This window comes from Aotus nancymaae, unplaced genomic scaffold (genome assembly GCF_030222135.1).
Source record: "Aotus nancymaae isolate 86718 unplaced genomic scaffold, 86718_ANA_hifiasm-v0.15.2.pri h1tg000006l, whole genome shotgun sequence".
In the NCBI taxonomy this organism is placed as follows: domain Eukaryota; kingdom Metazoa; phylum Chordata; class Mammalia; order Primates; family Aotidae; genus Aotus; species Aotus nancymaae.
Window position 1 is genome coordinate 16,800,131 of NW_026988417.1, and position 10,803 is coordinate 16,810,933.

The window sequence follows — 10,803 nt, forward strand, 5'->3', positions numbered from 1 at the left end:
ATGGCTAGAAGAGACAGTTATGTGATAGGAGATGGATCCAAACGATAGTGACAGACGGCCAAGCTGTCTTAAAAACCAGAGGAAATGTCAATATCATATCAAGTTTCAACACAAAGTCTTGCTGATGGGTTTTTTAAAAATCAACATAAATACAGACAATCTGAAGATAGTTTGTATCACAAGTGTCTGAGGATCTTGGTACATTTATTCATTCAACAGTATCAATACTGATCTAGGTGCTGGGACTAAAGCAGTGAACTGACAAAAATCCCTGCCCTCCAGACATTTCATTCTCCCAGTAGCTGGGATGATTCATACTGACTGGGCTTGTGATAGAGCTATGCAAGAAGTTAGCACAGTAGCCAGGCATGGAGGCTCATGCCAGTAATCCCAGCACTTTGGGAGGCCAAGGGGGGAAGACTGCTTGAGTCCAGGAGTTCAAGACCAGCCTGGACAACATAACATAGTGAGACCCTGTCTCTCTATTAAAAAAAAAAGTCATCAGGGCCATAGCCTTTGAACTGATCACTGCCTTCAGGCATATGCAGACCTTCATGCCAAGAAGGGGCAGAGTAAATTCAGTTTTGCTTCTAAAGTTAGGATTGACTTTAATCAAGATGGATGTGTTTCAAGAAGCCAAAGTGCAGGCTTTTGTACACATGTGCAGTTTTTCTGTGACAGAGTCTATAGCTTTTAAAGCATTTTGGAAGCATCTACAATGTCTTTAAACCATGATCCATCAGGTGGCAACCATAATGTTACTGGCAATAATCAGGCTTAGTTTAAAAGACCATCTCTCAAGAATACTGTAAATGAGATTCCTATATGGAATTTAGCAGGGCGAGAGTAGGGATGGAAAGAAGGGAGATTCAATATCTGGATCACAAAATTCACTTGCATTATTTTTCAAATCTGGCTCCTTTATCTTGACTATAATTAATTTGGTCATTTTATGAGTAAATAAACAGTAGCTTCAGGAAGGGGGCTGGTCATGGGAAAAGACCAAGGCAGGATTAGAGGGTTGGGACTTCCAGCCCCACCCACACCCATGACTTCTGGGAGGAAAGAGGCGCTGAAGGTTAAGTTGATCACCAATGGCCAATGGTTTAATCAATCATGCCTACATTATGAAACCGCAACAGAAACCCAAAAGAACTGGGTTTGGAGAGCTTCCAGATGGCTGAATATGGGGAGGTTCCTGGAGGGTGGTGCACCCAGGGAGAGCATGCAACCTCCGCGCTCCTTCTCCCATACGCTCCATGCATCTCTAATCTGTATCCTTTGTGATATTCTTTGTAATAAACCAGTAAATAGAAGTGTTTCCCTGAGTTCTGTGAGCTGCCCCAGCAAATTAGCCAAACCCAAAGATGGAATTGTGGGTTTAGCTCATTTGAAGCCAATCAGCCAGGAGTTCCAGAAGCCCAGACTTTCAACTAGTGTCTGAAGGAGGAGGGACAGCTTTGGAGATTGAGCCCTCAGCCTGTGGGACCTGATGCTGTCTCCAGGTAGATAGTGTCAGAACCGAATTAGAGCACACCCAGCTGGTGTCTGCTGCAGAACTGATTGCTTATTTGTTGATGGAGGAAAATTCCGCACATTTGGTCACAGAAGTCTTCTGTATTAATTGTTGTTGAGAGTAGTTTGAGAGCTGAGAAAAACAGTTTGAGTTCTTTCTTCTCAGAGGTCACCATCTTGTGTGGACCAGGCACTGTACACTTTCTCCTTAATTCTGACAATTATTTGAGATAAACATTATTATCTTTTTTTTAAGCAGGTTTGGAGAATTTAAGGAACTTGCTCGGCCACATTGCTAATAAGTAATGGAGAAAGACTTCAACCCTGATTTATATGATGCCGAGGCCACCACTTTTCCCCTACATCAAGATTATTGCCTTGAATCACTCCTGAGGCTCCTTCTCAGGTTTCTCCAAGTGGGTGTGCAGATAGCACCCTGTCCAAGGGAGGTGCGAGCATGAGGAGTGAGAGACTAGCTGATGCACCCCTGGCTTGTCCTGGCCTCATCCACAAAGGGTGCTTTCTCCTAAAGGGGGTGCCTCTTCCTAAGGCTCACAAAGGTGTGCCCTATCCCTTCCAGCTGACTGGTCCATGCAAAGTCAAAATATTAGTCATGACATTATTTTATGACATTGATTTGAGTGTGATGATGATTAATTTTCATATGACCTTTAAAAATAATTATCACATGCATACGATTGTATGCTTGCTAATGATATGATGTTACGAATACTAACTGCAGGGACCAAAGCCAATAAAATTTGGCTGCAATTAAGAAAAGTAATTTGTTATCAGTGAAAAGAAGTTCTACTCTATGTTCACAGTGTAAAAAATGAGTAATTGCCAAGCATGGTGGCTCAAGCCTATAATCTCAGCACTTTAGGAGGCAGAGGTAGGTGGATCACCTGAGGTCAGGAGTTTGAGACCAGCATGGCCAACATGGTGAAACCCTGTCTCTACTAAAAGTATAAAAAATTAGCCAGGTGTTGTGGTGTGCACCTGTAGTCCCAGCTACTCAAGAGGCTGAGTCAGGAGAATCACTTGAACCTGAAAGGCAGAGGTTGCAGTGAGCCGAGATCGCACCATTGCACTCCAGCCTGGGTGACGAGCAAAGCTCCATCCCCTCTAAAAAAAATATGAGTAAACACATGGTTTTCATTAATGAAAATATAGCTAATAACATATACAATTAATCAAGACTTTTGGATAGCAAGGATCCTTCCATGTCAAATCAGAGCAGAGTTATGTTACAAATATACTTCTCTCTCTGTCAAGAAAAATGTGAAACTATGAAGAAGAAATTAACTCCTCACACTTCCAAAAGCATATAATAAAAATGCTAACTCCTTCAATTAAAAAAATCCTATTTTCTATATCATAAATAAGGTCACTGCAAAGAGGTTGATGGTTAATGAGAACTAATGCATGCTTTAGCAAAAATGTGCAACACAATCCAAAGAGACAATTGTATTGTTTTCCTAGGGTTCCTGAAACAAATTACCACGAACTTGGTGGTTCAAAACAACACACATTTATTATCTTAAGAATTTTAGAGGTCAGAAAACCAAAATGGGTCTTATTGGGTGCTATGGTTTTGATGTGTCACTCAAAGTTCATATGTTAGACACAGTCTCTAATACAAAAGTGCTTAGAGATGAGATCTTTAAAAGGTGATTAGGCCATGAGGGCTCTGCCCTGGTGAATGGATTAATTCACACTCTCTCACCATGTAATGCCTTCCATGGTGTTATGATGCAGCAAGAAGGCCCTCGTCAGATGCCGGCGTCTTGATACTGGACTCCCCTGCCTTCGGATCTGTGAAAAATAATTTTTTTTCTTACAAATTACTCAGTTTGTGGTATTCAACACAAAATGAACTAAGACACTGGGATAAGTCAAGGTGTTGGCAGAAGTCAGGCCCAATGGCTCATGCCTGAAATTCTAGCGCTTTGGGAAGCCAAGGTAAGAGGATTGATGGAGGCAAGCCTGAGCAACATGGTGGTGACCCCCATCTCTACTAAAAATTAAAAAATTAGCCAGTCATAGTGGCATGCACCTATGATCCTAGTTGCTATTGAGGCTAAGGCAGAAGGATCGCTTGAGCTCAGGAGTTCAATGTTACAGTGAGTTATGATCATGCCACTCCACTCCAGTCTGGGTAACAGAATGAGACCCTATCTCAAAAACAAAAAAAAAGAGAAAGAAAGAAAAGAAAAGGTGTTGGCAGGGTTGTGTTCCTTTTGGAAGCTCTATGGCAAAGTTTGTTTCTTTGCCTTTTTTAGCTTCTAGAGGCCACCTGCATTTGCTGAGTCTTGGTCCCTTCCAGCAATTACATGTTTCCAGCCTCTGCATCCATCATACAAGTGACGATGGCTCTGCTCCTCCTGCTTCTCTCTTAAAAGAACCCTTGTGATTACACTTGGTCCACCCAGATACTCCAGGACACTTTTGGGGAACAGATTTCCACTTACCACAACAATGTTACTCAGTGCCAGTATTTCTTGTTCTAACAATATTCCTGAAAAGAACATAATGTTTAGATATAAAACTCATGAACAAAAAAAAGTCTTAATCATTAATTATTGCTAGTAGATTAGCATCACAATTTAGAAAATACTTGCTGGAAATGGGGTGTTAACCTACTTCAAATGCTTAAATATTAAGCCAGGTCTGTCACTGGAAGTCATAGAGGGAAGGAGGCCACGCGGGGCACAGGGAGTCTCAAAGGTGAAATGTGAAAAGTGGTTTCAAGATATGATACTGGAAAGGGACACAGCAACTCAGAGAAGTCCCTGAGCCCATTTTATTTATTTATTTATTTACTTTCTTACTTATTTATTTATTTTGAGATGGAATCTCACTCCATCGCCCCAACTGGCTCACTGCAACCTCCCTCTCCCGGGTTCAAGCAATTCTCCTGCCTCAGCCTCTCAAGTAGCTGGTATACAGGCATGCACTACCATGCCTGGCTAATTTTTATTTTTTATTTTTTATTTTTATTTTTTGTAGCTATGGGGTTTCACCATATTGGCTAGGCTGGTCTCAAAACTCCTGACCTTAAATGATTCACCCACCTCAGCATCCCAAAGTCCTGGGATTACAGGCGTGAGCTACCATGGCCAGCTTCCTGAGTCCATTTTAGATGAACTTCTACAGGTAAAAGATTTCTCCTTTTCATCCTCATCATCCTTCGTTTCCTTTTCGTTTTGGTAGTTTGGGTTGTAAAACCAAGAGTAGAGCTTCCTAACAAACCTATGCAACTAGGACGCACATGAAATCCTTGCCAAGTAAATTAGGTTGTATGCTCTCCGTTTCTTTCTTTCCTATGGCAATGTCAACCATGAGTCAGCAATAGTCACAACTTAAAAATAAGGCCAATTGATACGGAGCGTTTTTTCACATGCTAGGCTTTCTGCTAGGTACTCCATATGCATTGTTTCATTTCATTCTCATAAAAATTCTGAGAAGTCGTTGTTATTATTAACAGTTTTTGAACAAAAGTTCTCTGAAAAGAAATTTGGAGGAAAGAGACTTTATTCCAATGAACAGTTTGAAAACGAGAGCGATGCAGCCTCCTTCTATACCCCTCTTTGATTTCCAAGGATATACCCAGCTTAATATATTGGTAAGAAGGTGCGCACCTCATTCCTAGCCTTGCAAACCACAGTTTGCAAACTGGCAAGATGCCGCCTTCAGTCTGTGAACAAAAGTTCTCTGAAAAGGAATTTGTAGGAAAGAGACTTTATTCTAGTGAACAGTTTGCAAACTGGGGAAACGACCTTCAGTGTAAAAGAAAAGTGCATTCCAGAGAGAACAAAGAGAGGGTTCAGATTTTATAGTAAAACTTCTCACCCAGCTTGCCAATCAGGTCTGTTTATGAAAATAAAGGATTCCAACTTTCTTAGCTCTGATTGACCAACACAGCTGAGTTCTGATTGGTTGGTAGAGCTGCACCCTGATTAGTTTATATAGCTGAGTCCTGATTGGCCAAGGCAGGTGAGCTCTGATTGATTGGTTCAGGTGAGACCTGAAAGTCTCAAAGTTAAAAGGATGTGGGTTTCAAGGGAACTCAGAGAATATGTTTGACCTCTAATAAGCAAATGGCTGCTTGGCCCTGTTCAAAACTTAGGCCCAGTTAGCCACTCAGGATCCATCTTGAAGGATTGACTCTTTCAGGTTCACATTTACTCATTACATGTATTCACAAGTTAAAGAATTAGAAACACAGCTTTTTCATTTGTAAAATAATCAAGTTGCATAAGATAATCTCTAATTTTCTTTCTCTGTCTAAAATTTTATGACTGTTAATGCTAAAAATATATCCAGATTTATAGTGAATAGAACACCTAAGTGTATTCCAGGCACTAAGCCAGGCATTTTCATGTATGCTATTTGGTAATAGGTGACTACCAATGTGATTGGAGATGCTGTTACACACACTGGTAATTCAGTATTATGAGGATTTCAACCGCCAATTCAACTGTATTCTGAATGTACCGTATATGCATCTCTCTGATGTTCGCAGCTGAGTTCTTGGTTAAATAAAACAAATGTGGCCAGGCGTGGTGGCTCACGCTTGAAATCCCAGCACTTTGGGAGGCTGAGGCGGGTGGATCACGAAGTCAAGAGATCAAGACTATCCTGGCCAACGTGGTGAAACCCTGTCTCTACCAAAAATACAAAAATTAGCTGGACATGGTGGCGGGCACCTGTAGTCCCAGCTACTAGGGAGGCTGAGGTGGGAGAATCGCTTGAACCCGGGAGGCTGAGGTTGCAGTGAGCCGAGATCACACCACTGCATTCCAGCCTGGTGACAGAGCAAGACTCCATCTCTAAATAAATAAATAAATAAATATTAAAAATGTAAAAACATGGCATGCAGTTGTTTATTGCTTTTTGTTTTAGACAAAATAATAAGCAACACTAACAAATGACTTTGCAACCACAGTGATTTTTCTTTCGCCATTGACCTCTTGGGGAAGAATAAATTGGATGTAATACATTTTTTTTCTTCTAACGTAACAATTCTCTCAACCTTACAGATTTCAAGGGGATAGGAGGCATGAGGGAGTGAATAGGACAAAAAGAATTCTTTATATTGAAAAGGAGATGTGGCTGGGCTCCGAGGCTCGTGCCTGTAATCCTAGCACTTTGGGAGGCTGAGTCAGGAGTTCGACACCAGCCTGGCCAACATGGGGAAACTCCGTCTCCTCTACTAAAAAACAAAAATTAACCAGGTATAGTGGTGCGTGCCTGTAATCCCAGCTACCTGGGAGGCTGAGGCAGGAGAATTGCTTGAACCTGGAAGGCGGAGGTTGTGGTAAGCCTAGATCAGGCCACTGCTCTCCAACCTGGGCCACAGAGTGAGACTGTCTCAAAAGAGAAATGTTTCTAAGAGGCCAACAGCAGTTCTCAGCACCAGACCCAGGGTAGGAAGCTGGGGACAGTGAATAGGACAAAAGAATTCTATTAAAAAGGAGATGTTTCTCTATTAATATAATCCCAGCACTTTGGGAGGCCGAGGTGGGAAGATCAGTTGAGCCCAGGAGTTCAAGAACAGCCTGGACAACATATGGAGACCCCATCTCCATAAAAATATATATTAAAAAAAAAAAAAAGGCCAAGCACTCATGCCTGTAATCCTAGCACTTTGGGAGGCCAAGGCAGGCAGATCACCTGAGGTTGGAAGTTCGAGACCAACCTGACCAACATGGAGACACCCCTCTCGCTGCTCAGAATAGAAAATTAGCCAAGCGTGATGGTGTATGCCTGTAGTCCCAGCTACTCGGGAGGCTGAGGCAGCAGCATTGCGTGAACCAGGGAGGTGGAGATCGCGGTGAGCCGAGATTGCGCCATTGCACTCCAGCCTGGGCAACAGGAGCGAAACAAGAAAGAAGGAAAGAAGGAAAGAAGGAAGGATGGTAAAAGGGAAGGAAGGAAGGGAGGGAGGGAGGGAGGGAAGGGAGGAAGGAAGGAAGAAAGAAGGATGGAAAGAAGGGAAGGAAGGAAGGAAGGAAGAGAAGGGAGGAAGGGAGGGAGGGAGGAAGGAAGAAAGGGAGGGAGGGGAAAGAAGAAAGGAAGTTAGTTCTCAGCACTGCTGAAGAGAGGAATGAGCCATCCTCATCGGCGAGTCATCCTGTCTACTATTGTTGAAGCTTCCCTGGGTACCACAGCTCAAGTGGCCCGCCTGAGAGGCAGCTCCTGATAGACTTGCTGTTTATTAACTATGCCAATAAGGGTGATTTCTCTCTCCAAAACAAACTACTCAAAATTTTACTTTAGTTTTGAAAAGTAGTGTTCCTGTGGTGAGTAGTCAGCTGAATGATTTTAAAAGCCCACCTTTCAGGGTTTCACTGTGGTAGATTATTCCTTGCAATAAAAAAAAGATTCTTGAAAATTAATGAATCATGATTTTTAAAATGTTGTTTTGTGAGTATACCTTTGTTTTTTTAAAGCTCTCATCAAGAGGACCTTGTCTCTCTTCTCAATCATCACTATGGCAAACTTTAACAAGTTAGTTAGAATTTACAAAACTGTGGCAAAAACACTGTTATGTACTTCAGAAAGTAAAGAGTGGGAATGTATGACTTTTTCAAGTTCCCTTTACATAGCAGGTTGTATGCCTTTCAGCAAAAAATGAAACAAAAAATAATACATTGAAATAGGTAATATTTAATTTAGTAGAGTTATACATTCACAAAATTCATTCCTCCTTAAATTGAAGTTCAGCTTATAAATTTTATTGTTCTGTTTTTAAAGTTAGCAAGTTTAAATGATCACTTCAGAAAATATTTTGTTTACTAGTTGGTCCCCTTTATGAATGTACTAAATAAACACCTTGAAACAGTCTATGTAACTTAATTTCTTTTCCATGCACTTCAACTAACTGACCAAGTTTAATAATTCTTCTAAGTCTAATGAATTAAAGTTAAAATGCTGTGAAACTTAAGTCATCTGTAAAATTCCAACCCTGTCATAAGCAGAACATGATTCCAAATCATTGGAAATACAAGGCTGTCCTGTTTCATCAGCAGACCAGCTTCTCTTTCATTGCCAATGCATAAATAACAAGGAAGTACACATTTTAAAATAAAAATTATCAATACCTCAATTTTGCTTCTTTTAAATGTTTATACTTAATTCTAAGCTTTGTCAGGGCAAAAAGATGCTTACTCACCAAGTAAATAATTATATCATCTCTCACGATTTTAGGAATTGCCTTCCCATCTGTTTTGGGAATTGACTTCTCAGGAGGTTGGAAAGTCACATTGTGACCTTGAGTCTTGCCTCAAATGTCATCACCTGAATGACTACCCAGTTTCATACTGAAGCCTGCCTTATACCTTAGCACTGTTGTTCATCTCTACTACCCTGCTGGCTGTTTTCTTTGTGCTCATCTTCAACATGCTAGATAATTGGTATTTGTGTTATACTTACGGTATATTGCCTGTCTTTTCCCATGAGAATGTCATCTCCATGAGGACAGGAATCTTTCTAGGTCTTTTGCTCATTGACAGATGTTAAGCACCCAAAACTGTTCCTAAATTATTTAGAAAAGAGGCCAGCCATGATGGCTCATGCCTGTAATATGCCAGCTGGAATTTTGCCATATCTACACATATGTAGGTACAGTATATATGTATGTATGTACATATGTATGTCTCTATACAGGATGTAGCCTTTTCAGACTGGCTTCTTTCATTTAGCAATATGTATTTACATTTCTTCCATTCTTAGTGCCTTGATAGCTCATTTCTCTTTAGCACTAAATAGTATTCCATTGTCTGTGTGTAGCAAAGTGTATTTAGCTACTGAAGAACATATTTGTTGCCTCCAAGCTTTAGTAATCATGAATAAAGCTGCTGTAAATATCCATGTACAGGTTTCTTTGTGCTCATAAGTTTTCAACTTCCTTGGATAAATGCCAAGAAGTGTGATTGCTAGATGATATGGTAAAAGGATCTCAGTTTTGTTAAGAAACTGCCAAACTGTCTTTCAAAGTGGCTGTACTCTGGCATGTGCTGTGTCCCGCGCTGCACAAGGGTTCAAAGTCCTAAGAGGGAACAGTGGGGGATAAAGAAAGCCACAAACACAAACATAAGGAAAGCTGGGCCAGGCAGTCCAGGAGAGTGAGGATGTTAGTCTCTCCGGCCCTGACCTGTCTTAGGGTACTTTATTTTATATGTTCACAAAGCACATAGCAGAGGGAGGGTGCAGTTACTCAGAACAGCCTGTGGTTATTATTCTCATACTTCAGATTAACATACTTTAGCTAACAACTATCCTGCAGCAAGGTCAGTGAAAGCTGGTTATCTCTCTGGGCCCATCTCTGTTCTACCTCGAGACATACACATCCTCCTATTATGGTTTCACTTCTCTGGAATTCACCCAAAGTTCACAGCAGCCTTGCTGCTGATCCCCATAGAGGAGGTGGGCTACTCTGGCTCTCTACACTGTACTATGTTGCATTCCCACCAGCAATGAATGAGAGTTCCTGTTGTTCCACACCCTCACCAGCATTTGGCGTCATCTGTGTCCTGGATTTTGGCCATTCTCGTGAGTGTGTATGGTATTTCACCATTTTCTTCTTAGAAAGAAAAAAAAGTCACCAATGACCGATAATAAGCCAATGCTTACTTTTTAGATCAGTAATTGGATTTATAGAAGTTCAGAAAAGAAAGAGGTGGGTATAGATAGCAGTGAATAAAGTTTCTTGGGAAAGGAAGTAGAGCTCAACTGAGAACGTTTCATGCTGGCCAGGAGTGTTACAGGGTGCATACCAGGCAGAGGCAGAAACGCAAGCAAGCAGAGTGTGGAAGGAGAGATGAAACCCGTTTGTTCTTTAGACCAGCGATCCCCAGCCTTTTTGGCACCAGGGATAGGTTTTGTGGAAGACAATTTTCCCACGATTGGAAAAATTGTGTGTTGGGGGGTGGGGGATAGATGGTTTCAGGATGAAACTGTTCCAACTTAGATCAGCCATTAGATTCTCAAAAAGAGAATGCAACCTAGGTTCCTCTCATGTACAGTTCACAATAAGGTTGGCACTCCTGCAAGAACCTAATGTCGCCACTGATCTGACAGGAGGTGGAGTTCAGGCAGTAAGGCTCACAACTCATCTCCTGCTGTGCGGTCCAGTTGGTTCCTAACAGCCCACGGACCAGTACCAATCTGGGGCCCGGGGTTTGGGGACACGTGCTATAGACAGTGGACAGATGTACCGAAAAGAGTAGAAGGCTGTCTATTGGCCAATAGATTTTGCAATACCAGCTATCTTGCAGAAAGTAT